The following is a 27646-nucleotide window of genomic DNA, read 5'->3' as shown; positions in this document are numbered from 1 at the left end:
TAAGTCGACGGTCCTGCCACTTAACCCGTTACCAAAGTGATGTCTGACTAACTCAGCTTTCTGTCTTCCGTGGAAATGGAAATTGGCATTCGCCTGAACAATTTGAACCTATACTTCATCCTCACTTTCGATTTGTTGGTTTATTTATTTAAAAAAAATCTTTTGGGGCGCCTGGGTGGCTCAGTCGGTTAAGTGTCCAACTTCGGCTCAGGTCACGATCTCACTGTCCGTGAGTTCGAGCCCCGCGTCGGGCTCTGTGCTGACTGCTCAGAGCCTGGAGCCTGTTTCCGATTCTGTGTCTCCCTCTGTCTCTGACCCTCCCCCGTTCATGCTATGTCTCTCTCTGTCTCAAAAATAAATAAACGTTAAAAAAATTAAAAAAAATAAAAAATTTTTAATGTTTATTTATTTTTAAGACAGAGACAGAGTGTGAACAGGGGAGGGGCAGAGAGAGAGGGAGACACAGAATCCAAAGCAGGCTCCAGGCTCCAGCCCCAAGGTGTCAGCACAGAGCCCGATGCGGGGCTTGAACCCAAGAACTGCGAGATCATGACCTGAGCTGAAGTTGGAGGCTTAACCGACTGAGCCACCCAGGTGCCCCATCGATTTGTTGGTTCAAATTCAACCCTGGTTTCTCCGAAATCTTTATTAAAGTGCCTAAAAATATGAAATGAGTGTATAGGCTGTATGTTTGCTTTTTGCTCACATTGCCAAAAGGTGGCAGACCCAGAAGAGGAGAGAAGAAACAGGAGGCTTGGTTGATGTAGATAAATTCTTTAGTAGTTAAGAACAGGATGACTCCTTTCATTTCAAGCATATATAGAAAGTACCCCCTATTTATTTATTTATTTACTTATTTTAAAATTTGTTTATTTATTTTGATAGAGCCAGTGAGTAGGGAAGGGGCAGAGAGAGAGGGAGAGAGAGAATCCCAAGCAGGCTTTGCTCTGTCAGCACAAATCCCGATGCAGGGTTCCATCCCATGAACCATGGGATCATGACCTGAGCTGAAATCAACAGTTGGATGCTTAACTGACTGAGCCACCCAGGTGCCCCTTTACTTACTTATTTAAAATTTATTTCCTACAGTTTTCTTGAGGTGCAATTGACATGTAAAAAATTTCCCTATTTTTTAGTCGATAGTAGGGTTACTCTCCATATAAGTAACGTGTCACATGTTTGTGAGGCACCGTACTTTATCCAAAGTGGTTCAGATCGAGGACACTCAAACTCAGAATAGTTACAGTCTCACAATTTGCTAAGGGAAAGTTGGAATTTGAATCTGGTTAAGTCTGAGCTCAGAACCCTTGTTTATTTCACTGTTCTTTAAGTTGATCATTGCCTATGGAGCATGTAGTGTGGTGAGGAAAAAAAACAACAAATTCCTTCTACCTGTCTAGGTTTTTGACTAATCTAATAATTAAATTGATATAAGACAGATTAACAGAAGAAAAACAAACAAAAGCTTAATGATATGTATGCTTCCTGTGTATACATGGGAGAGACCCAGGAACTCTGAGTAACTCCCTAAAATGGCCAAAGCCATCACCTTAAATATCATGTTCAGCTAAAGACAAAAGAAGATGTTAGGAGTAGGGAGTCAATTATGGGAAGTTACCAAGAAAAGCATAATAAACAAGGTAAAGTTGTTATGGCCTAAAATAATTTGGATACTGGTCCTGGCTCAGAGAAAGAGCTATTACCAGAGATTACTTTTTCTCTGGAATACTTATCTGTATGGCAGGGCGAACATCTAATTATGCATCATCTCTCCTTGTTGTCCTGTGAATCGCCCTCCTCCCCTTTGAAGCCCTAAGCCCCTATCCCATTCCCTAGGTCAGGATAGCATATAAGCCTCAACTGACCCAACATGTCCTTGGGTCTCATATTCTTATGGGGCTCCCATACATACATAATTAAATTTGTTTTTCTTCGTTAATCTCTTTTATGTCAATATACCGGTCAAAAAACCTAAAAGGGTAGAGGAAATTTTTTTTCCTCTCCACCAGTCTGTACATGAAGTGTAAGGGATAGGGTGAGGTTGTGTGTGTGTGCGTGTGTGTATGTGTGTGTGTGTGTGTGAGAGAGAGAGAGAGAGAGAGAGAGAGAGAGAGAGAGAGAGACTATGGGGCCAGTGGTCACGGTGAAGGAGGTTAGGAAATTGATTATGTGTTGAATGAGGAAGGTGGAATGTATTTTTTTAAGTTAGAAATGTATTCATCTTGCTGAGAAATTAGTATTTCAAAATGGTATATTTTCCATGCTAAAAATATTTCAATTGTTATCATTACTGTTATTATTTATCATCTCATAACTATTGCTACTGCTATGATGATAGTAACTGGCTAAAACTCTCACATGGGGAGCCTAAATATAACCTGAAGGGTGCATGGTATCAGATGACAGGGAATAATGACTGTGGCTTAGTGGCCCCAACCTCTGATCTCCTATCCCATGCATGTCTGCCACAGGTGTAGTCTGGCCATGGCTGGTCAGCTGTCCCCTTACTGGGTAACTCAGGATGAATTCTTGTGTATTCCAAGCTGACCATCCAGAGAGGGATAGAGTCTGACGCATGGATCTGTGTATATATTTTTTCATTCCATTGTAGTGTCGCCAATGAACCCTAATCAGAGGTAAGCTCAGGTAATGGTTTAGGAAATTCCTATGGACAGTACTTCATCCTCTGGCTTTTCTATTCTTTTTCTCCTGCTGCGTGGTTCCTCTTTCCTGTCTTCTTCTCCACGATGCCCTTTGTTCCTCCCCGACCTTAAAGTGGATTATTCCAGGCTTCCTTTGCAGGAAGATCAGATGACCAGCCATACGGAGGAATTCAAATAAACAAGTCTGACCACTTATCTAATATTGAGCTTCTCAGTACCACGTATCCTTCTGGTGGCTGTTTGCCTGGCTGCCTCCCAGAGAAGCGGCCTTCGTGAACAGAGTGACACTGGGGGGAGTTTGAGAGGAAGATGGTAACTGCGGCAGCCAGCATCTTACCTGAAATATCTGGATACCAAGGGCATCTAGGTTCCAGTTCCTTGGTATTAAACATAAGGAGAATTAGAGCATACCTTACATTTCAGAATCTGAGTCCAGACGCTGGAAGGCTTATGGTTGAAAACTTCAATTTGGGCCTTTGAAAATAAGTCAGTCAAGAATTTTCTTCAGTCTAAATTATTTGAACAGAGATCTCCTGATGGGAGAACAGCCATGTTGAGTAGCAACCTCCTTCCTACCTGTCTTCAAAGATAGCACATGGCCATTAATGCTGCATAGTGTTTATGTAGTAGAGGTTACTTGTGTGGGCCAGTCAGGGGGTGAAGCTACATCACCGGGCAGCTAAGGGTGTGGTTCTGGGACAAGGCAGGGCTGGGTCGGAATCCAGCCTCCTCCATGTGCTAATTGCAGGATTGGAGCTAATGACTTCATCCTTCTCTGTCTCAGTTCCCCCATTTGTCAAAGGACAATAATCTCAGTATCTCAGAGTACTGAAAAACAGCCTCAGAAAGCCATGGATCTTCCTCCTGTTTCAATGGCAGCTCGTGGCATTACAGTCTTCTGGTCTATGGTATCCAAAAGAAGAGTCTCAGTGGTTCTTATTTTCAGATTAGTATTTAAAGGCAGTTTTCTTTTCTGCCCACGCATATTTGAGTACCCGAAGATTATCTTTTCCATCGTCAGAGCGTAATTTTATTATAATTCCGAAACTTATTTCGATTTTTCCTTCATCAAAAGCTTAAAATTTGGATTTCTTTCACTTATTCATCCCATATGTATTTATTTGGCACCTGCCGTGGTAAAGGTGCTGTGATGAGGCGTGATCCCTGCCATCAAGTCAATAAAAGAAATACGGCGTTCGTGCGCAGATACCGATCCTTCATGATCCAGCCCAAATGTCGCTCCTTCTGAGTTGGTCATAACATCTTGCAGTACCTATATTGTAGTATCTAATCATGCCTTTGTTGTACTTCTCTTTGTGTTTCTTTCTCCCACGTAGAATATTTTGGAGGACAAGAACCTTGTCTTAAATACCTTTGTAAAGTCACCATTTAAGGGAGTATGGAACCTAACTTAAGCATGATCGGCTTTTGTTGAATGAATGAATGAGTGTGCAGATTGTTGGTAGCAAACCTCCCTCTGTCAACTCTGCTTCCACTCTCTACACCTGTGTACGCGGGTATTGTTTGCTACCAATAATTTGTATGATCTGGACGTCACCTCCCACAGGGGAAGCGTTTTGAATGCAAAGCAGGGTTAATAGAGGGGAGGAGATAGTTAATACCTGATCACAACTCATCGAATCACAGAAAGCCTGTGAGTTAAAGGGCTTCGCTATGTGACCCACAGACATTGAACGCCACACACTGAAAAGTGAGTGGGGCGCCTCGGTGGCTTAGTTGGTTAAGTATCCGACTTTAGCTCAGGTCGTGATCTCATGGTTCGTAGGTTCAAGCTCTGCATCTGGCTCTGTGCTGACAGCTTGGAGCCTGGAGCCTGCTTCGGATTCTGTGTCTCCCTCTCTCTCTGCTCCAACCCCTGCTCATGCTAAATAAACATTTAGGGTTTCATCAGCACATCGCACATCCATACTTAGAACTTTATACTTATCTGCACAATGGCATTAATCACATTTAAATGTAATATAAATATATTAACATATATTTACACCTTTATGTAGTGGCATCTTTGACTTTTTTTATAAACTTAATTATATTATGGCAGAATTTCAATCACACTGGATTATTCCTCATGCAGTAGATCTCAGGGTATCATTGTATACCTTGGGAAATTGATGTCGTCCCTACGTCATGTGTGAAAACTCCAAATTAATCAGATGGTTTATTTTCCTTTTTTTTTTTAAAGATTTTAAGTAATTCTTTTTTTTTAATTTTTTTATTAATGTTTATTTATTTTTGAGAGAGAGTGCGAGTCGGGGAGGGACAGAGAGAGAGGGAGACACCGAATATGAAGCAGGCTACAGGCTCTGAGCTGTCAGCACGGAGCCCGACGGGGGGCTCTAACTCACAAACTGAAATCTGAGATCATGAAATCTCGAACTCACGAGCCATGAGATCATGACCCGAGCCGACGTTGGACGCTCAACCGACTGAGCCACCCAGGCGCCCCTAAGATTTTAAGTAATTCTACCCCCAACCTGGGGCTTGAACTCACAACCCCGAGATCAAGAATCACATGGTCTATGGACTAAGCCAGTCAGTGCCCCAATCAGATTTTTTTTTCCCTATCACATTTGTTCTTTTCCTATCACGTTTGTTCTAATCCTAATCAATCCATATATGTGAAGTGTTAGAATTTCTCAAATATGCATCTACATTCATGAATATGTGTGTCAGTGAAGCCTGGAAAGTGATCTAATTGGAACTAAAGGCACACTAAGACCATAGACCATCATTAGTGGAAGGCTTGGGCCCTGGTGAAGATGTGGATAAAAGGCTAAAGTTGTAGAGGGGGCAGGTTCTAAATAATTATGTATGCTTCATAAATAAATAAACAAATACACAAATGAAAAGTTTATAAATTAAACTAAAGCAATAGAACCCAGCTAAGAAATTCTTTAGAGCTACTAATTTATTCTCAACCAAAAAGGAAAATGATGGGAGAACAGCCATGTTTAGTGGCAAGAACCAGGGAGCTGTTCAAAACTAATGACTAAATATGCATTTACAGACCAGTTTCTTGCCTAAACCTTAAGGGAAAACGAAACAGCATTTTGGCGCTTAAGAAATATAATACAAGAGGGGCGCCTGAGTGGCTCAGTTGGTTGAGCGTCCCACTTTGGCTCAGGTCATGATCTCATGGCTCGTGAGTTCGAGCTCCGAGTCAGGCTCTGTGCTAACAGCTCAGAGCCTGGAGCCTGGTTTGGATTCTGTGTCTCCCTCTCTCTCTCCCCCTCCCCCACTCATGCTCTGTCTCTCTCTCTCAAAAATAAATAAACATTAAAAAAAAAAAATAAAAGAAATCTACTACAAGGTATGTGGAGCAAATACTAACAATAAGCCACAGTGGGATGGGGGAAGAAGGCCCTTACCCAGATGGAGAACGTGAGCATGGAGGTTAGTTAAATGTTCAGCATTTTTTTAGCACTGTTTTCTTGACCACTATTTATGGTGGTGAAACAGTGGAAAAGACTGCAAGGAGAACATCTTATTGGCCTCAGTTAATATTATGACACTATTGCTCTTTGCCCGTATTGGTATATTTCACCGTCTCAACAACCCTGCGTGGTAGGCAATATTATGAACTCTCCATAACAGAATGGGAAACTGAGGCACAGCTTACTTAGCTCTTGTTCACAGTGACAGGGCAAGTCACCGGTACTGAATCCTATTATTTGGCTATGGGGCAGGTCTTGCTTTTTTGCCTCCAGATCACACCATCTCTCTGATGCGCAGCAAAACCAGTAGACATTAGTCTAAAATGTCGAGGAAATGGAGAAGGGTTGGAATGGGGGTACCGGTTTGGCCATTGTCGTAAGTATGCAATTTGGTGGTCATCTTACAGTGGCTGAAATGCCCGCCTCCTGTTAGATTGGCCTTCAATAATTCTGGAAAGAAAAGGAATTTGGCACCAAAGAAGCAGTGACATAAATAGTGATTTAAGTATCTACGGAACGTAAACGTTGAGATGTTACTATTGCCAGAGCAACACCTCCAAATGGAAGGATCATGGTGTCATGACAAAATTACAAGCTACATTTAGAGAATTTATATTAGCATATATGGGAGCGTTTAATGAAGTGAGATGTAATGAAATGCTGGAGCCTGTGAACAAAGGATATAATTACGATGGAAAGAATCAGTATAAAAAAACTGTCCTCAGAAATTCCAGATCTTGGCTATGTCTAAGAGAAATCAGAATGCAATCAGAAACAATAGTCATCGAAATTTGGGCGTGATGAAAACCAATGGGAAAAAAATAAGCAGAAAGAGCAGTCTACTACGAAACAGATGATGATGTTACTTGGGGGACCAGATGAAGGAGCTAGCTGGAAATGTTTCCCAGGGGACTGATATTTTGAATTGTGACTCAAAGGAGATGGAAGTGCATTTCTGAAGATTTGGAATATGACAGAGTAGGACATCTGGGGGCAGGGTGAGGGGACACTCAGCGATCAAAGAGACTAAATTCAAGGAGTTGCGTTTTCACTTGCAAAATTGATTGGAAGTTGACGTTAATCACAGAGGATACAGGAAAACAGGAAAAGAATCCTAAATGGGGATCACTCGTAACACATGGCTTTTGATCCATGTTTAATTGGGTGCCACCAAACTCTGCATTAGCTTTCGTTTTAATTAGTGGAAGGAAGAGCAAGAGAACAGTGTTATATTAAGAAGAGGTCTGAAAGCAAATCAAAATAAGATTCTACTGGAAAACCTGCTAAGGAGTGTCGGGGAGTAGGTGGGAAGTGAAGGGGAGTCAGAAACCCAAGTGTGGCTATGCGGTGGCAGGAGACGCCTCTGATGTGGTGATCGGCAAAACCTAGAGAAAACTGCCACCAGCTCAGATGGAGATTTGCAGTATTGAGGAATCCAGAAAAGACCAATGTGATTTAGTCCAGCTGATTGATACAGAACTCATATCACAGGCGTTTAGACTGTCCTCTGCTTTCTCGTAGCCGGCTTACGTCTTTGCCTTTATTCATCCTTCCTGCAGGTGTTTTCTTGGATTAATTCAATCAGATGGTTGTCTTTCATCGACCTACACTGTCAGCTCGACATCAGGCAGTATGTGTAGAGTAGCCAGTACCTGCTTTGCCGGGGGCGCGTCTGTTGAGTGATAACTATGGGGTCTGATATAACTGAGTTTTTTATATGCTGGATGCTCTGAGTTGTGCAGTGTAGGTGAATCATCTGTTTTCCTGAGGCTTTTCTTAACCGCAGAAATGAGACTGACGATACTTTTGTGGTGAGGATTACATGAGATGATACATCCTATCAAATAGATGGCAGGTGTTGAGTACCTGTGAAAACCCTTTGCATTCAGGAGAGCATTATCCTGGAGGGGTGAGGGCAGTATGCATTAGGGCAGCATAAAACAGTGTGTGTTCTACATTGCAGCGATCTAGGGGCACCTGGGTGGCTCAGTTAGTTGAATGTGTCACTTCGGCTCAGGTCACGATTTCATGGTTTGTGAGTCTGAGCCCCACATCGGCCTCCCTGCTGACAGCGTGGAGCCTGCTTGGGATTCTCTCTCTCTCCCTTTCTCTCTGCCTCTCCCCCACTCATGCTCACTCTCTCTCAAAATAAATAAATAAACTATAAAAAAATAAAGAATAAATGAAATAAAGAAATTGCAGTGATCTAGATCAGCATTTTGTAAAAACATGCTCTGCTGAATCCTGGATCCCCAGGCTGTTACTAGTTGTTTGGGGAATGGAGAGAAAGTCTCTAATTTGGGGATATTTTTGGTTATCTAGAGTTAAATGAAATTCTACACTGCAGGGTCTGTCCGATCTTTTAATATGCTAAAAGGCATTCTACGTCTCATTTGGAGATTTGGGAACAGGTGGGTGAGGAATGAAACATAATGTTTCCCAAGCCTGTTTGACCACAGAATTATTGCTTTGGGGACTCTTCTTCTGTGAGACACTCCAGGGAATGGGAGTATGTACTTCAAAAGCTTGCTGGAGTTCAGAGCAGTGGGAGAGCAGAGGGGGAGGATTTCACACAGAGATGGACATTTGAATGGTGTCTCTTGGAATGATAGAGGTCTCCTGGAGACAGATTTGTCCTAATTATCTATTTCCTCAATCCCCAGGGCATAGTAGGTATTCAGCAAATATCTGTGGCAAGGAGATTAATGGATTATGATTTGAATGGATAGAATGCAGCCGTGAAGGCATTGTGATAGAGGAGGAGGGGGACAGGAAGAGACAATGTTGAGACAAGAATAGAGGTGGCTCCCCTGTGAATCAATGGGTAGGCCAGTTTAAGTGAGGTGATGGTGTCATTCGGCAGAGGGGGAAGACAGGGGAGTCAGGCAGAGGACGGCCAGGTTGTATTGGACCTTGAAAGTCAGCAGAAAGCTTGGACTGTCAGACACAGGGCAACCTTGTAGTCTTGAGCTCAGAAGTGGAATAAAAGCAAAGTTGAAAGGTTATCTGCTCGGTGCTATGTAGGAGGGACCGTGAGAACAGCCTGGGTCCTGGCCTGGAAATGGTTGCAGCATCCGGGCCACAGTGATAAGGCTTTGGGCATGGAGCTCAGCCAGCACTGAAGGATGACACGCACATCAGATATTCGAAAGAAAAATGGGAATGACTTGGGGTCTGATTGGAGAAGGATGAAGGGACGAAGGGCTGTGGCTGGGGTAGTGGGGAAGGCAAATGCACCCAATGAGCACCCCATGTCCTCACTCAGCTCCTACCTGTGCCCAGACCTTGAGCAAGTCACTAAGCACCCTGTGTCATCTGTCCATAAGCGTGGAACCACTGAAAGACCAGTGGACTGCCAAGGAAGCATGTTAGTCATCGTCACGAGAGGGATGGGTGTTAACTCTTGGGATCAGCTATAGGGATGGGACTTGGAGGAAAAAAATCTGGTCTGGAGCCCCGTGGGTTTTTCAACAAAATTGTGTAGTTTTTGGACTTTTGCACCAACCTCCTTTTGCCTTCCTCTCATAGTATCTTTGTTTTATCAGGCCTGCCCTCTCCTTTTCCTGCCCTTCCCCTGATGTGAGATGTTCGAGGGGTATGCTCCAACCAGTGTGCAAGCGTGGAGGTGACTTGTGAACAGTGGGTAATGCTCAGCTGTCACATGGAGCTTTGAACTGACCCACAGGTTTTGACAGTGTGGAGATGAATACAGCTTACTACACTTAGTTGTGTCAAACTTGCCCCAAAGGGATATTTTTGGGCCAGTGGAATGTACAAGGATTTCCTCCATGAGCACTTCCCGAGGTCACAGCCGGAGCAGTCACCGGTTTTACTCAAACAACACGGGGACGCTGATGGGAGAGGAGCAGGTGGATGGGGTGGTATTGTTGTAGCGGTTGTTCGGGAGACATGAATGGGCTGTACGTGCTATCATTACTGCTCACTGATTCCATCTTTTGGGTCCATTGTCCTCTCTTTGTCCCTCCTCGCCTTCTCTCTTTCCTTTTTGTTTTGAAACATTTCAACTCAACCAGAACATTCTCCTATGCAAATGTGTGCTGGGCATTGAATGTGCGAAGACCAATGCTCTTCCAGGTCCAGGATGTACTTGCCCCGTGTCCATGTTCTTTCTCCAGTTACTCCACACAGCATCTGTTTTACTTCCGGTTGAGTACCATGACCTTGAGTTGCCCCATAGGCTTTGAGAGCAAATGCCATTTTTACACCCTCTCTTGGGTTTACCTGTTATGTGTATGTTTTTAAGTTTATTTATTTATTTTGAGTGTGTGTGTGTGTGTGTGTGTGTGCACGCACATGGGAGCACAAGTGGGGAGGAGCAGAAAGAGAGGGAGAGAGAGAATCCCAAGCAGGCTCGGCACACTGTTAGTCCGGAGCCCGATGCCAGGCTTGAACTCATTAGCTGGGAGAACATGACCTGACCCGAAACCAAGAGTCAGATGCTTAACTGACTGAGCCACCCAGGCACCTCAGCTTTATTTGTTATATTGATTTCTTTCAAAGACTTAGTTTGCATTTATCTCTTCCAGATTATGATTTGCTGTCTCATCATTTTCAGCTTTTTTTCATAATTACCTGCCTTTTCCTAGTTTTTAAAGTTGTCTTTGTTATCTTCTGTAATTTCTTAAAGTGAGTATCAAGTTTATTTATTTTTAGTATTTCTTGTTAATAATGAAGGCATTTAGGGGGATACATTTCCTGACACCAGGTTGGGCTGTGTCCTGAAGTTTTGTATGAAAATTTCCTGTTTCATTTCCTTAAGGACAGTTGAAAGTTTCAATTTTGATTTGTTCCTTTGATTTAAGGGTTTTCCAAGAGTATTTCGTTTCCAAATAGTTGAGATTATTATTTATTTATAATTTTATTGGATGTGATCAAAGAATGCAGTCTGTAAAATTGCTGCTTTTTAAGACGTTTAAGGATTTGTTTAAAATTTTTTGCATAGTCAAATGCACAATCAGCATTTGTAAGAATTGTGTTATGTATTCTTGAGAAATTGCCTATTTTATGTTTATTATATATACACATAAATGTGCACACTTCTAAATCAGGTTTGTTGTTTGTTTCATTTATTTTGTCGTGGCCCTTACTTTTTCTAGTGCTGTTCAGTTTCAAACAATGTATCATGGAGTCTCTCACTACCAACATATTTTTATCCTGTTCTTCTTGCATTCCTAAGAATTTTTGCTTTACAGCTTTTCATTTGCTTTATTTGTTGCAAACAAATTTTTGATGATCATTCCTTTCTCATAAATTGTCTTTTTACACTACCAGATGACCTCTGTATCCAGTTAGTGTTTGTTAACTTTTCTTATCATTAATATTGTCACTTTGCGTTACATTTATCTGGTGTAGACAGATGGTACTCATCTATTTTCAAGTTTTCTTTATTAATATTGAGTATGTTGATTAGAAATTACATATAAGAAAACGTTGAAAAAAAAACGTTGAAAAAAAAGAAATTACATATAAGTTGGCTTTGCCTTTTTAGCTCAACTTATTAGTCTTTGTCTTTTAATGGGAGAATTTAGTCCATTGGTATTTAGTGTAATACTCAGTGAACTTGATTATATTCCTTTATCTTAATTTCACAGGAAATATCTCTTCTTTATTAAATTCAGTTCATGCTCAGTAAACACTAAACAAAGTTTCAGTCATGACAAGCAGTATTTGAAATGACAGTAGGTGCTCCAAGTAAAAATGAGTGTCAGGCACTCATATGGAGGTAGAAGAGAACTGGAACCAGAGAATAAGACTGGGCAGATACCCACTGGCATTATCTGCTCTATTAGTCGGGGCTCTCCAGAGAAACAGAGAAACAGTTGGAAAGAGAGCAAGAGCAAGACTGAGAGAGAGAGATATTTGGTTTAGTTTGAAGAATTGGTTCACACAGTTGTGGGTACTGGCAACCTGAAGACTGTGGGGCCAAGCCACCAGACTGGAAATTCAGGGAAGAGTTGATGCTGCAGCCTTCAGTTCAAGATCTGCAGGCAGGAAACTCAGGTAGGGTTTCTAGGTCTTGAGGCAGATTCTGTCCCCCCCCCCCCCCACCGCCCCACCACCTCCCCAAAGGGACTATAAGTCCCACCCACACTATGGTCAGAGTGTGCTGACTCAGAGTCTGCTGATTTAAGTGTTAATCACATCTAAAAAATACCTTCACAGCAACATTTAGACAGATGTTTGACCCAACGTCTGGGTACCACAGCCTAGCCAAGTTGACACAGAAAATTAACCAGCGCCGTAGCAAAAGCTGACCAAATGTAAATGGACCATCCCTAAAGCAAACAATGACTACAAACAAAAATAGAGCCAAAAATAGAACCACCTTCTTTTGGTGATGCATACAATCTGTGCTGGACTTAAGAAATGTATATTTGACTTGTTTTTCCCTTTTTAACGGTTGTCCGTATTTCTTTAGACCAGAACTTTAGGAGGTTGTGCCTCCTTCTTGAGTGTCCGCTGTTTCATTAGCCTTCTCTGCATGTTAGTGGTCTGTTTGTCCTGGGGTGGATGAGTGGTGATACATTAATCCTGCTCTGGACCGCTGTCAAAGGCCTCCATACAGCATGAAGCTAAATAGAGACCACCCTCCACCCCCCAAGGCTGCTGTGCTGATGGCCCACCCTGTCCCGACTCTTCCAGACCCCAGCCCAGCCCCATCTGTGGGCGTGGTGTTTCTGGGAGGATTTCTGGAAAGTCTGTGCAGTCCAATGTGCACCTTTGCAGTCCAATATGCACCTTCAGGCTTTACTAAACAAATCATTTTAGCATGACTTAGGTTAGTTAGGATTTTAGTGTCCTCAATTGTGAGCAGTGTTATTAAACCAGGATAACTGCTTGGTGGTTAAGCACATGTGTTTTGGATTTCAGTCTTGGGTCTGCCTGGGTTAAAAGGGACACTCCCACACTTAGTGGGCATGTAGACTTACTCAAGTGACCTAAGCTCTTGAAGCTCCCTTTCTCCATTTATGAAATGAAGATAATAACCAGTCTTATATCACCTTTTGCTGTGAGACTTAAATGAGGTAAGGATTGCTTATTTTAATTATGAAAATATTGCTTCTTCTACCCAAAGAAGCATTCCTTTTCCACGTGACAACTTCTAATTCATTTTATTTACTTTTTTTAAAGATTTTGTTTTGGGGCGCTTGGGTGGCTCAGTTAGCTGAGCGTCCGACTTCCGCTCAGGTCATGATCTCACGGTTTATGAGTTTGAGCCCCACTTTGGGCTCTGTGCTGAGAGCTCAGAGCCTGGAGTCTGCTTCGGATTCTGTGTCTCCTTCTCTCTCTCTGCCCACCCCACCCCCGCCCCTGCTCATTCTCTCTCTCTCTCTCTCTCTCTCTCTCTCTCTCTCTCTCTCTCTCAAAAATAAATAAAACATTAAAAAAATTTTGTTTTAATGTTTATTTTATTCTTGAGAGAGGAGGGTCAGCAAGAGAGGGAGATAGAGGATGCCTAGAAGGCTCTGCACTGACAGCAGAGAGCCCGATGGGGGGCTTGAACTCACCAACCGTGAGTTCATGACCTGAGCTGTAGTCAGACGCTTCACCGACTGAGCCACCCAGGTGTGTTTTTTAAGAAACAAAAACTCAGGCCATAGATGGTTAAATCCAACCTCTCCCACCAGTCACCTGTATCTTTATATGTTCATGGGCTTTTTCAGTGAGTGGATGTCTACATCTGTTATAAAAGGTTTATTGAAACAAATTCAAGAGAAAGAATCCCATTTGCTATCCAAATCCATCATGGATCCCTCTGATGTGGCTACATTTAGAAACAAAATAGCCCTTCTACATGCATTTGCTGAGCTCTGACTTGGTTAGTGGTGCTTAGTTGCTGGCAGGCCAATCACGGTGCTCTCATAGTCCAGCTCAGTCCAGCTCGCCATTTTCCTCATTGAAGGACAGTAGGAAAAATCATTAGTGGATTTGCAAACCTTGGCTTTTCTGCCCGGCCTGTGTTTCCTTATTGCTGAGAGTATTATGCTCCACATTTACCTCGCTGTAAATATTTCAATATTCTCCATCATCACGGTAATGATGTCATCCCTAGTTACAAAGTCTTTGGTCTGTGCTTTCCTCAGTCCGCCTGCAGACGAGTGGGTTAATCAGGTTGCTTTCACATCTGAGTTATTTCTGGGACTCTCTTCATTTGTCTGACTTACAGATTCTGACTGTTCTCACTCACTCTCTTTTCTGAGCTTGAATTCAGTAAGTAAAAGCGGAGATATTGTAATTTCCTAAACAACCCAAAGGGCAGATGTGGTCTAATTTATAGCCCTCTGACTGCTGAATCAACTTTCGTGTGCTCTGTCTAATGGAACTTTGAGGAATAACCGAATAAAGCCTAGATCTGGTTATACCTTGTTTTTGTTTGTTTCGTGTTGCGTTTGTGCCCCACTGGGTAAAGCACAAGTGTGGGCTTCATCTGGATGTATTTTCATCTTACAGAGGCAGTAATTGAATCTCTGACAGTAGTCTTGCCTCCAAGGAGTGTTCCAACTCAGGCTGCTATATTAAACCAGGGTAGCTCTTGGTTCCCTCGGAAGGTAATGTCGCATCTGTTGACTGTGAACGATGGCAGGGCAAACCTCTCAGAATAGTCAGAGGAGGGGAAACGGAGCATTTACAATCCTTTCTAGGAAAAGAGCCATTCTGAGTGCTTTTACCTATGGATGCTCTCTCTCTGAACATCTGGGTAGGCTCAGCAAGGTATGGGGGGGGGGGCGGTAAAATTTGCTCTCTGACCTTTCAAAGATGCTGCTGATTTTCTTGCCCTTGCAGCAGGCTGTGTGGCATGTTAAAGCAGGCTGCAGTGTTGACTACTGCTACTTCCGAGATTCTGCAGGGTTCTAGCAGATTCTGCGGGAGCCTGCCTTCAAATGTTTCCCGGCTCCCTGCGGAGCCAGAAAGCCAGAAAGAACTTTCTGCAGTAGCACTTGACAGCTATTTGATAACATCACTGTAAACTCTCCTGAGTTTGGAGCAAGTCCCATTCAAACCTTGCTGATACCTCAGGGTCAGCAGCCTTAGACTTGGGAGTGTGAGGTGTGTCCGCAATAAAGTTAGAATGAGAAGCAAGAGTGCTGTGCCCAGTGTCGCCATGAGGGGCTGGGCACAAATTTGGCAGAAATTTGCCTGAAGCTTTATGCAAGCATTAGGGATTCTATAAAAATTTGATTCGATTGATTTTGATGTCATTCTGGTAACTTATGTTAGTACAAATATATGAAAGATGCAAGTATGTTATGAAAGAGTTAAAAAAAATTCTCAACACCTTCCCCTACCTCCTCTGCAACCGGAGGCCAAGAGAAACTACAAACACACACACACACACACACACACACACACACACACACACACACACATTCCAGCAAAGAACCTGTTTTGCAAGTTTTGCTGGTAAAAAGTAGGAAGGGGGTTGCTGGAAAGTGGAAAAGCCTTAGAAGTATCAGTTGAAAGTTTTTCAAATCGTATGTTTTTGATGTAACTTTATCCTGCAGAGAGAGGCATATGTGCCACCGAAGGTTTTTCTTTAACCGATTAAGTGCATTGTTAGACAGGGAGGGGCAGATTAACGAATGCCTATAATTTTGATCATTGTTTTCTGCAAAACAGCTCAGGCTTTGAAAATGAAGCCATCGTCCTTGGCTGAGTCTCTGCCAACAGCACAAATTATACTGTGCAGAGATCCAAAGCCCCTCGAAAGGTTTCATTAATGAACAATTTCAGACGATTGTTTAAGTCTTTGCCTGACAGGTAACGTTGGCATGTAGGCAGGTGGGGTTAGGGTTTCCATGGAGATTTATGATGTCATGCTTGAAAGAGCATGTCAAGACAGCCAATTTAACAAGTAGCTACTCAAAAAGTCCTATAGGCTAGAAGTAAGGCTTTATGCAAATGACAAGAGTTTCACTGGGGAAAAAACTGCAAAAGAAAACAGTAGAGACATGGAGGGGGGTTTACCTGACAGCTCGGAAGGATGACCCTGGAGTCCATTAGAGACGAAAACTTCCAGAAGATGCGTTAGATTTTTTTTTACTTTAACTGCTGCTTCACCTGTGGAGCTCTGGGTACAGGTAAATACGAGTTGTTTTTTTTTCTTCTGAGTTACCGCCAAAAATTATTTGCAAGCATTGAGATCTATTTCTTTGCATTGTTCTCTTGGTAGGGAGAACTGAATCAGTAAGTGCAGCTTTCCCACACCGAATGTTCAATGTGCGTGCTTCAGGGCTGTGTTTTCAGGGCTTTTTTACTGAAAGAACTGAGATTTTTGAATAGGTCTGAAAAACAAGTGATGCATTATGCATCATGCTGATTGTGCTAATGTTATAAAGTGCTACAGATAAAGGTTAGAAGGATGATCTGAGATACTATATGTATTTGTGGATTATTCCCAGATGTTGGATTCTTCTTTTTTTTCTCTCTTTTAACTCTTAGACCAGCCCTGAAATTGGGACTACGTGTATTTCCATATTTTCAAGTTGTACACTGCTAAAAATAAAACCCGTGGAATATTACCGAACTTTTTATGAACATCACGCTTTTTAATTTTAAGGGTGTCTGTGTGCTTTTCACACAGAAGGATTTTACAGCACTAGAGAATATCCTGAGATATCAGAGTTTCTGGACTTTAGGGAAGCAGGACTTGTAAATTCTAAGATTTCTTGGGTTGGGGGAATGGTTGATAACGGTTGGTAGTTTTTAAAGCATGCTTTGAAAAGAAAGCCTCGCTCTGGTGGTACAGGGCTGTTTGCATCCATTTCTAGTGAGACAGAGTAAGCAATCTTGCCAGAGAGATGGACGTGATAGTGGTCACTAAAGGCAGTTGTATTCCTGCAAAGTTGACTTAAAGGGCTTAGTCTGAGGACGTCAGGCTGTGATGTGAGTAGTTCTGTCCACCAAGCTTAAAAGGAAATGGAAAACATTTTCGAAGGTTAAAGGGAAGAGTTAAGGATAAGTGCAAGATACCTGTGAAATGGGAACGTGGGCTTTTGACACCCGAACTGTCTAGGAGCAAATGGGCAGGCATTAAAATATCTTTTTAAATTGTCTAACGTGTGAGAATGCGAGCCTCCTGAAGCCTTGCAGTCAGGGACTGTGGATTAGCTCCGGAACTGTTCTCCCGCATTAGCCTTGGGCTGCCACAGTTTCTGCCGAATGCTTTGACAAAGGAAGGGCTGGAATGCCTTGGGTTTTGAGTCCTGGCTTCACCACTTCCTACCCGTGCTAACTCTGGGAAAGTAAATTCACATCATTCAGCCTCAGTTTTCTCCTCCATAAAATGGCGGTGATGATCATGGCGTTGTGAGGTTTAACCGACGAAATATGTAGTGTGCTTCTCAGAGTTCAGGTTCCACGTGTTAGCCGTTGTTTTTCTTCTCTGCTTCTGTGGTACTGGATTCTCTGTCACGTGTTTTTATAGCCTTCATCTTATTGCAACAGATCAGGAGGATTGCAGGATCTTTTTATTCCTCCTTTTCAGGTGAAGAAACCGTGGCTCAGAGAGGTACTGAAATACACAACACAGTAAACTGCCCTTCTACGTGTTCTGCTGTTTTTTTCCCATCTAAGGGGTCTACGAAAAAATTAATGTGCTACTGAGACAACTCCCGGATGCAACAACTATTTCTATAAATTAATTCAAATACAAAATGTTAAGCATAACAAAGGAGTTGGGACGTTCATGTTTTTATATTAGTTATGCTTGTGACGTTTTTTCTAGGCAGGCTGGAGAAGTTATGTTGGTTTACTTTTCACTGCTACCTGTTGATAGGAGCTCAAGTCACTTTGAAGACTTACAGTTTTGTTTTGTTTTGTTTTACCATTTATCTTTTTTTAAAGTTTATTTATTTATTTTTGAGAGAGAGAGAGAGAGAGAGAGAGAGAGAGAGAGAGAGCACACACACAAGCAGGGGAGGGACAGAGAGAGAGAGAGGGAGTTAGAGAATCCCAAGCAGGCTCTATGCTATCAGTACAGAGCCTGACCTGGGGCTGGAACTCATGAACTGTGAGATTACGACCTGAGCCAAAACCGAGAGTCAATCAATCGTTCAACCAGCTGAGCCACCCAGGCGCCCCCAAAGACTTAACAGTTTTAACTCTTACCTGCATCTGATGTTTCTTGGACCCCCAAGAAGAGTCAGGTTTTGCTGTCACAGGTATATCCTGAGCAGGAAACAAAGTCACCAAGGGGCTGTGGGAATCACCACAGGGAGCGAGGGGTTGGACACAATGTCTTTTCTCTTTTTGTATTCTAGACTTTGGCAGCTCCCTCCCTTGCCTACATCCCAGACCAAAACAGCCCATAATTATATTCTACATCCATTGTATGTAAGAGACAAATATGTTTTTCATTGTGTTATTTTTAGCAGCAGTGTTTCTAGCCAGGGAAAACACTCTATTAGTTCCCGGGTTTTCCTAATGACTTTTCCAATTTTTCCAAATTTTCCACATCAGATTGTTCAGGATTGTTCAGGTCCCACACTCCTGGAAGAGGGTTCTTAGCAGGAATATTGGGGTAGGCTCATCCAGTTGGATTCTGAAGGCATTCTGATCTTGGAGCTGCTGAGGCTGAGCTCATTCTGTGCCAGACAATGAGTAAATTAATTAAATGTGGTCATCAGACTGCATTGTGGCCTGCAGTTCCCAGCACTGGTGTGGGACATCCGGAAAAGCTCTGGTTATCTCAAAAGCAGATCTGTGAGTCTGAGAGCAAATATTTACTTCATTCAAAGTTTCAATACCAAGCATGAACCACAAAGTAGCAAATTTAAGGTAGAAAAGAGTCATGAACTCACACAGATGTAGGGTGCCAAAATTCCAAACAGGCTCAGAATCACTAATGCATCTTTTCTACAGTTTTCTACCCATTTTTAATGGATTTTTTAGGAGTCCATTAAAGTTTTTTATTACAGCTCATTGTGTTGTTCAGAGATTTTCTGTTGATTAATAAGCAGTGATTGCATCTAGAAGTGTCTTTTACACCTAGTGAGGTTAGTAAAGGTCTTTTGAGTCAGAGGGGCCGGGCGAACAGGGATTCAAAAGCCAGATTGCCTGGATTGGAATCCTGCTTTCATTACTTATCAGTAGCAAGATTTCCCATTGAAGAACATACATGGGTCTATTCATATTCCAAATAAAATGTAGCACCCAAACTTAAAAAGCTTCTTAGTAAAGGAATTAGTGGTCTTTAAATAATGTTTTAAAACTTTTTTTTTTTTTTTTAATTTCCATGGAAATTGTTTCTTCAGAAAGAAAGACACTGAAATCTCTCAGTCCAGGAAATGGAAGTTAGAGCTTCCTCTGGCCCTGATCCAACTCAGTTCTTTTCAGTGCGAGGGAAGTTCCATCTAGAAGCTGTTTAACGCTCAGGCTGTATGTCATTGCTATTCGTCAATTGAATGTCATCAGAAACGCTCCTGTTATGAAACTGGTAGGGAGCAGTTTTAAAAAGTCTATTTATTTAAAAGGAAAAAAAAACTCATCCTGAGAAATGGTGTCATCTCAGATACATGGCTTCTCTGCAAGCGTGTGGTTGTTGAGGGGAGAGCAGATGGAGTGGGAAGGGTGCTTTCGTCTTCCAGTAACCGAGCTCGCCCTTCTCTTTTCTTTCCTCAACTTTTTCTGAAGCAGCTAGAAATGTAATTTAGTGGAAGCTACAATTCCTGAGGGAACCTGAATTTGGGATCTGCTTTGGTTTCTTCCCCCTTAAATTTTAGTGTGTGTGTGTGTGTGTGTGTGTGTGTGTGTGTGTGTGAATTTATTTATTGAAGTATAGTTGACACACACAGTGTTACATTAGTGTCAGGTGCACAACCTAGGGATTTCACACCTCTTATTCAGTTATGCTGTGCTCACCACAATAGCCACCGTCTGTGTGGGATCTGTTTTTATTATGAATCGTGAAACACCATGGCCGGGCTCTGCCCTGGAATCGTGGCCATTTTGTATTTCAGGGTGGAATTTCCTCCGAGGTTATTCCAAAATCTATCGCCTGCTGAGAGAAGGATTTTTGCTTTTGTTTTTAGTGGGTTTTTGTTGTTGTTGTTGTTTGTTGTTTTGTTTTGGTTTGGGGTTTTGTTTTGTTGTTGTTGTTGTTGTTGTTGTTTTGGAGTCTGAGGTTACTCAGTTGGCCATCCCTTATAAACCAAAAACGAGTTCTGCTTCGTTTGTGGTGACAGTTGTGTGACATCTGGGCAACCAGAGGCCATGGTACCTGTGGAATTCAGGGCAACCTTAGATGGCGGAAGGACCCGGGAGGAGACTGGGGATGACAGCTAGCAGAGAGGATTGTGAACTACTTACTTCCATGGAGAGACCAGAGCAGAGGTAAAATATTACATGTGTTTAGAGAATGCCTTCTCTAGAGATCATACAGAAAACATTTTATGTGACGACATGCGTGTAGTCTGTCGGGAAGTGAAGGTAGGTGGAGATCCGGTCCTGGAATCCGGTAGTGTGGTTTTCCTTCATGCCCCTGGGTGCCTTTGCTCAGTACTCTTCCACTTGTGACCGCGCTCAGGATTAAGCAACGGAAGTGATAATGCTGTTTCCCACCATTGGTTTTACGATGGTTCGCAAATGCACAAGACAGCATTGCCCTGTGCACCCGATAGTGGGACTGCCCTCAGAGCCATGGGTCTTCCCTGCTCTGTGCTCAGCACAGATGGTACAAGACAGAGCAAAGCCCCCACGCACGAGATGTTGTTGGTCCGTCCCAAACTTTTCAGAAAGGGCTTTCTTTGGCCTTATTTCTTGCCACTCAAGCAAAGCATGCTGCTGCTTCACTCATCTTTGGAGTGGCTAAGAAAACAGATATTTGGATGGACCATTGGTCGTTTGCAGCCTTTGACATTAAGAACATTCCCAAACACCCCTCACGATGACACTTGGACGTCAGATCAAGTTTTCACAGTAGTCGTTAGTAAGGTGCATTTAGCCTCCTGTTCCGGGGGGGGGCAGGTTGGTTTGTTTGTTTTTGAATCATCTGCTTGAATTTTGCAGCAGGATGGGTTGCATGGGCCCCCCCTTCACCTCTAATTGTAACTTTACTTGAATCGTTTTTCAGGGTAAGTTTTAAGACTGCAGAGGAAAGCATCTCGGGCCAACTGCCTCGTAAAGGACAATTTTCAATTTATTCTTTGTGGAGCGTGTGTATGTCTGTGTGTCTCCAGGTTTGTGATGAAAAGAATAGCACGAACTCAGGTTTTTAAAACTCGTCTCTCTACATCGGGCGCGTGGCTCAGTTGGTCTTGAATCCAACTCTTGGTTTTGGCTCAGGTCACGACCTCACGGTTTGTACGTTCGAGCCCTGCATCTGTGCTGACCGTGCAGAGCCTGCCTGGGATTCTCTCTCTCTCTCTCTCCCTCTCTCTGCTCCTCCCCCACTCATGTGTGTGTGCTCTCTCTCTCTCTCTCTCTCTCAACATAAATAAAAATTTAAAGAAAAAAATAAATCTCTTTTTTCTACCTAGCAATGACAGTAGTGGCCCCATGATATGTTAACTCGACCCGTTTTAACTGCTATCTCGGTTGCTTTTTTTTTTCCTCTCCTTTGTACAAACAGTGCTGCAGTCACCTTCTCTGTATCTGTGCATGTGTCAGCAAATGTGAAGAACAAATTCCTACATGTCAAATCACTAATTGACTACTGCTAGCTTACTAGGATTACTGGCATCGAAAGATATCATCTAATTTTCTCTCGACAAGACTCCCCAGTGTATTTGGTCAATAGGAATCTTTGAGAGTGTGTTACAGCCCATTGAGATAAGGCAACTCACTGCAGCCATGACGGTGTATGAAATGGACCCTGTGTGCAAGTCTGAACACATTACCCAGTTATGTGTTAAATGAGCAGGACCGTTTACAGAACATGAGCCCTTTTATTTTAAAAAGGCTGGATCCTATTTGTGTGAAAAAGCATGTCCATTTTCTGTGTGCTTATCTATACATAAAACATTTCTAGAGGGGCGCCTGGGTGGCTCAGTCGGTTGAGCATCCGACTTCTGCTCGGGTCATGATCTCATGGCTCGTGGCTTTGAGCCCCACATCAGGCCCTCTGCATCAGGACAGAGCCTGCTTCAGATCCTCTGTCTCCCTCTCTCTGCTCCTCCCCCCCTCGGAAAAAAATAAACATTAAAAAAAGTTTTAAAAATTTCTAGGATGATAGCCTAATAAATCAGAGAGAGGAGCTAGGGGGAGGGTAGAAGCTTTCATTTTTAACTTCTGGACTTCTCTACTATTTCTATTTTTTTTTTTAAATTTTTTTTTTTCAACGTTTTTTATTTGTTTTTGGGACAGAGAGAGACAGAGCATGAACGGGGGAGGGGCAGAGAGAGAGGGAGACACAGAATCGGAAACAGGCTCCAGGCTCCGAGCCATCAGCCCAGAGCCTGACGCGGGGCTCGAACTCACGGACCGCGAGATCGTGACCTGGCTGAAGTCGGACGCTTAACCGACTGCGCCACCCAGGCGCCCCTACTATTTCTATTTTTATCATGCATATGATACTTTCAAATTAAAAAAAAAAACAAACCAAAAACCTAGTTTACGACAAAAACTGTCGCCCTGGAGCATAGCCTGTGTTCTTCCACAGGCAGCTGGCAGTTTTCAGGTAGTCTGAGAAAGTGACTTTTTCTGGCTCACACACCAGCCCAGGAGCATGTTTGTGTTTTGATGTAGTTGTCCTTTGAAGAAGGAAGCGATTCTGTTTTCCTTCTTCTTGATAGGAACAGTCATTTCTGAAGCAGTCTTTTTTAGCAGAGTCTCCCCTAAACGACTTTATTTGAGTCAGGATCCCAGCTTTCTAAATAAATGCTGTTTTGGGTTCTGAGCATCATGTGTATTTGGATTAAATATATTTAAGTCTCCTGATTTAAGTTCAGGGGAACTTCCCTTTTTTAAAAAAAATTAATTATTTATTTTGAGAGAGAGACAGAGAGTGCAAGCAGGGAAGGGGCAGAGAGAGAGAGAGAGAGAGAGAGAGAGAGAGAGAGAGAGAATCCCAAGCAGGCTTTGCACTGCCAGCGTGGAACCCGACAGGGGGCGCTCATCCCCATAAACTGTGAAATCATGACCTGAGTCCAAATCAAGAGTAGGACACTTAACAACTGACTGAGACACTCAGGCGCCCCTCTTTTCTTTCTTTTTTTTTTTTTTAAAGTTTACTGGGGTGCCTGGGTGGCCCAGTCAGTTAAGCATCTGACTGTGGCTCAGGTCATGATCTCACAGTTCGTGAGTTCAAGTCCCACATCGGGCTCTGTGCTGACAGCTCAGAGCCTGGAGCCTGCTTCAGATTCTGTCTGTATATCTGTCTGTCTGTCTGTCTGTCTCTCTCTCTCTCTCTCTCCTCACCACTCACGCTCTGTCTCTGTCTCTGTCTCTCTCCACGCAACACAGAGCTCGAACTCACAACCCCGACATCAAGAATCAAGAGTCGCATGTGCTTCCATTGGGGCCAGCCAGGCACCCCTGAACTTTTCAACAAAAGCAGTAAATTCACCCTCCTAGGTCAGGCCATCCTCATTTGACCCATTGTCAAGTTCTCATGAGTACACTTTATAAGTGTACCTTACCCCTTGCCAAGTGGCTGGGGATCGGTTTTGGATAAAGGGAACTTGAGCTCTCATGTTATAGTCTATAGAGCTGTAATTCAGTTTCCTAAGTGAAATATCTACAGACTATACAGATTTGTAAAGACTTACAGGGAGACAAGAATAGAAGATATCCTGTCACAGGATACCTTTTGCAAAAAAAGAAATGACGCTTTTTATCTCTCAGATCGTGGAAGAAAGCTTTAGACAGCATTATTTTAAACTCCAAATCCTTTTTTAATTCGGATGCACAGAATGCATTGAAAGCACAAGTGTTGGAGGTTTATGTGTTCCTTTTGCACACATCAGTACATATCTTTCGTAAACTTTTCTTCCTTTCAGTGTCTCAAAAGCTATTTTTGAAACTTCACTTTTTCCGTAGATATATTCTTTTTACTTCATGAAGTATCTCAGTTCTGCAGCTAACTGCAAATGTCTGCAGAAAGGAACCAATGTATAAGTGCCTCTTAATGGGATATTTTGTGAATAAACAAATGGCTGACATTAGTTGGTTAACTTAATTAAAAAATACAGAAAAATAACTATGCTAGGGAAGAAAAAGAGCAGGATTGTGTCTGTGATGTGAAAAACAAAGCTGTAATTTTAAACAATTACTTTCTTTTTTTAAAGCAATTTCATTGAAGGTAATATAATTACTATAGCCTCCAGGTGGTGGCACATCGCTTTTAAGGCTAATTGAACTTTTTCTATATCATTAGAAAAATGGACCAGGGGCGCCTGGGTGGCTCAGTTGGTTGAGCGTCTGACTCTTGATTTCAGCTCAGGTTGTGATCTCACGGTTCCTGAGTTCAAGCCCTGCATCTCCACTCTGACAATGCAGAGCCTGCTTGGGATTCTCTCTCTTTCCCTCTCTGTCCCCTACCTCCAAATAAATAAATAAACTTTAAAAAAAAAAAAAAAGAAAAGAAAAACGGACGAAACTTCCTCTTCCATGGGTAAATACAGTATTTTTCTTTCTCCAAATATTAAATTCTAGGGTTTAAAAAAAATTTTTTTTAATGTTTATTTTTGAGAGAGAGAGAGATAGAGTGTGAGCAGGGAAGGGGCAAAGAGAGGGAGACAGAGGATCTAAGGCAGGCTCATGCTGTCAGCACAGAGCCTGACACGGGGTTCAAACCCACAAACCGTGAGATCATGACCTGAGCCAAAGTCGGACACTTAACCAACTGAGCCACGCAGGCGCCCCTGAATACCAGGGCTTTTTAAGACATACATAGCACCTCCAAATCTCAAATGTCCTCATGCGTGCCAGCACAATACAATAAACAGTTTCTCTGCATGCATTCAGATCACTGCAGATAAGTACCAGAAGGCCCACAAGTGTGATTACTTACTGGATGCTGGAAAATTTCACACCACTTATCTCATATATAATCCTCCAAAAATCCCTTACGAAAGCACGCAGAGAAATAAGGAAACCAAAGCTCAGAAGAGTCCAGAGACTTGGTCCCAAAGGCAGCGGAGCAGTTCTGACTCAGGCTTAGGGCATTTTCCTGGGATCCCTGAGGTGCTCACCATGAATACTGTTGTGCATTTTGAGGGTGGATTTCTGAACAACATAATCATGCCGTAAATCTTGATTTACTTCTCGCCTTTATTGCCTCAAGTCTTCATCTGTACCTCCTCCCTTTCTTCTTTCTCTTTCTTTCTTTCTTGCTTTCTTGCTTTCTTGCTTTCTTGCTTTCTTGATTTCTTCTTTCTTTCTTTGACATCTCAGTGTGACCCCAAAGGGTGACTTGAAGAAACTGAGGCGGCTGGAACAGGCATCGGTTTGCTCCTTGTGAGCAATACCTCTTAAGTCAATCCTGGAGCTAACCTGTCAGGAATGCGTTTATTAAGCAAGCTCCTTCCTAGCATTAGACGAAGGAAGCTGGAGTGTGTTGATCAAATTTCTCCCCTCCGTGCATTTGGGGAGCAGACCTTTAGAAATCACCCCAGAGAAAGGATACTTAGTGGCTCAGAGAAAATACTTCATAAAATGCTGTTGCCGACACATTTGCATAATAGCCCCCAAACACGCGCACTCTCGTTGCCAGTATTTTCCAGCGTGATTGCAGAAGTTCTTACAAGAGCTGAAGGGACAAATTGGGCAACGTTCCCAGGTAATTCCTTGTGTCGGCCAGAGCAAGGAGAGATCAGAGGCACCGGACCTGGGCCCCCGGTCTCTAGAGAGGCCTGCACAATGGCTTCTGCAAATCTTGATAAGCCACCAAAGCTTTGTAGAATTGAGAGTTTTTACATAGAAATCAAATTTCTTACAGTTTGAGGGGGAAAAAAAATCAGATGATCAGGAAGCGCTGGGCTCCAGTTTCTTTGTTAAAACCTGTGTGACAGCTAAGTAGCAGCTGCCCCATGAAGATGGAGGGGTGCTGATTCTCGGGTTCTCCACAGCCCCCCACCCTTATCCTGCACCTGTCTCCCTCACCCGCCTGACTCCTGCCATGTGTGCAGGCCTGCTCCACGAGGCGCCGCGGGGAGGTGGGAGCCCTCTGGCTTTCGTTGTTGGATAGAGTTAGGTGCTGGAACCGGTTCTGCCACTTTCTATTTCTGTGGTCTTGGGCAAGTCACCCTATCTAAGGAATCTTTCATTTGTGCAGCCAGGTGGTTCACACCTGGGGACAGAGCATAAGAAGTACTTGACCCATTATCTGGCTTAGTAGGTGCTTGTGACACGGAAGCCACTATCATGGAAACATCTCACACAACATTTTGTGAGAGAGGATCCGTGTCTTTGTGAGAAAGGATCAGTGGCAGTCAGGGTCTTAAATGTTCATGGTTGCTCAGGGTGGGAGACGCCTGAGAGCTGCGGCAAGAAACACCCTAGCGTTAGGGAGAAGGAGTTGAAAGCCAGGAGTTGACTAGCCCAGGATTACTCAGTTTCTTCAAGGCAAACAGCCCCAGAGCCGGTGACTTTCCACCAGCCCACAAAAAGGCCTGAGAGTGTACTTTTGAGCATTAAATATGTGGAAGGGCTTTTTGAATTCAGTGTGAGCATAAGGTAATTTCAATCGGCATAAAGGTTGTACGGTCACCTGTTATCAAAGCGTCACTTGTCACTGAGCGCTCAGAGTCTCTGGTGTGGACGGGTCCTGACGAGGCGTCGGGAGTTGAGCACTGGCAAGGCCTGCCTTCAGAGAGCTCGTGCTAGCGCAGGCGGCCAGGAGAAAACAGATGGGCAGATGGCTTCACATTGAAGTGAGTGCCATGAAAGCCATAAAGGGGATTTTGTGAGAGGCAGCCACTCTCACAAACAGCGGGGCAAGGCACAGGCAAGAGGAGTGGTTAAGTGCAGGGATCTCAGGGCAGGAAAGGGCTTGTCTGGTTAAAGGGCTAAGACGCAGGTGGCCTGGGAGAGGTGGCTAGGGGCTTAGGAAACCACTGAAAGGAATTTGGATTTTATTCTTTGTGTAACGCAAAGGTCTTAACCAAAGGAGTGATAGAATATGTTCAGCTTTGTTCAAACATTGTTTTGCATAGACGTCCCTTTGTGGGGGTGGGGAGGGGAGCTTTTAACCAAGCCGGTCTCCCTGCTCCCCCTCTTGGTGACCGTCCCCAAAGTGTCCTTTGGCTGTCCAGAGTTCCGTGGTCACTGTGGAAATCCCCGGGACCGGCACTTTACAGAAGCCTGAGAATCTGTGACTTGCTCACCCAGGGTCCCACGCCTGGTGTCCACAGACAATCCACTGTTCTTGTCATTAACCAAAAGGCCAAATGCTGGTGTTTTTGTTCTTTTTTGTTTGTTTGTTTTTCCTAATTTTCGACACTTTCATTAAGTCTCACGTATGCAGAATATCCACTGAAATGTTTCACCTTGACCACAAAAAAAGGCGTAAGGCGATACAACAGTGTCTGAAACGGGAGACACGCGTCATATGTCCCCGAGTTGGGGTTT

General features: G+C 43.2%; 1 protein-coding gene across 7 annotated transcripts in view; it reads left to right on the top strand.

The window, feature by feature from the left end:
• KIAA1217 (KIAA1217 ortholog) overlaps positions 1–27646 on the top strand; it is a 308757-nt gene that overhangs the window by 9492 nt on the left and 271619 nt on the right. The gene's annotated exons all lie outside the window — the stretch shown is intronic.

This window comes from Neofelis nebulosa, chromosome 8, assembly GCF_028018385.1.
Source record: "Neofelis nebulosa isolate mNeoNeb1 chromosome 8, mNeoNeb1.pri, whole genome shotgun sequence".
Taxonomy (NCBI): domain Eukaryota; kingdom Metazoa; phylum Chordata; class Mammalia; order Carnivora; family Felidae; genus Neofelis; species Neofelis nebulosa.
This window is presented reverse-complemented; position numbering and strand designations above follow the sequence as displayed.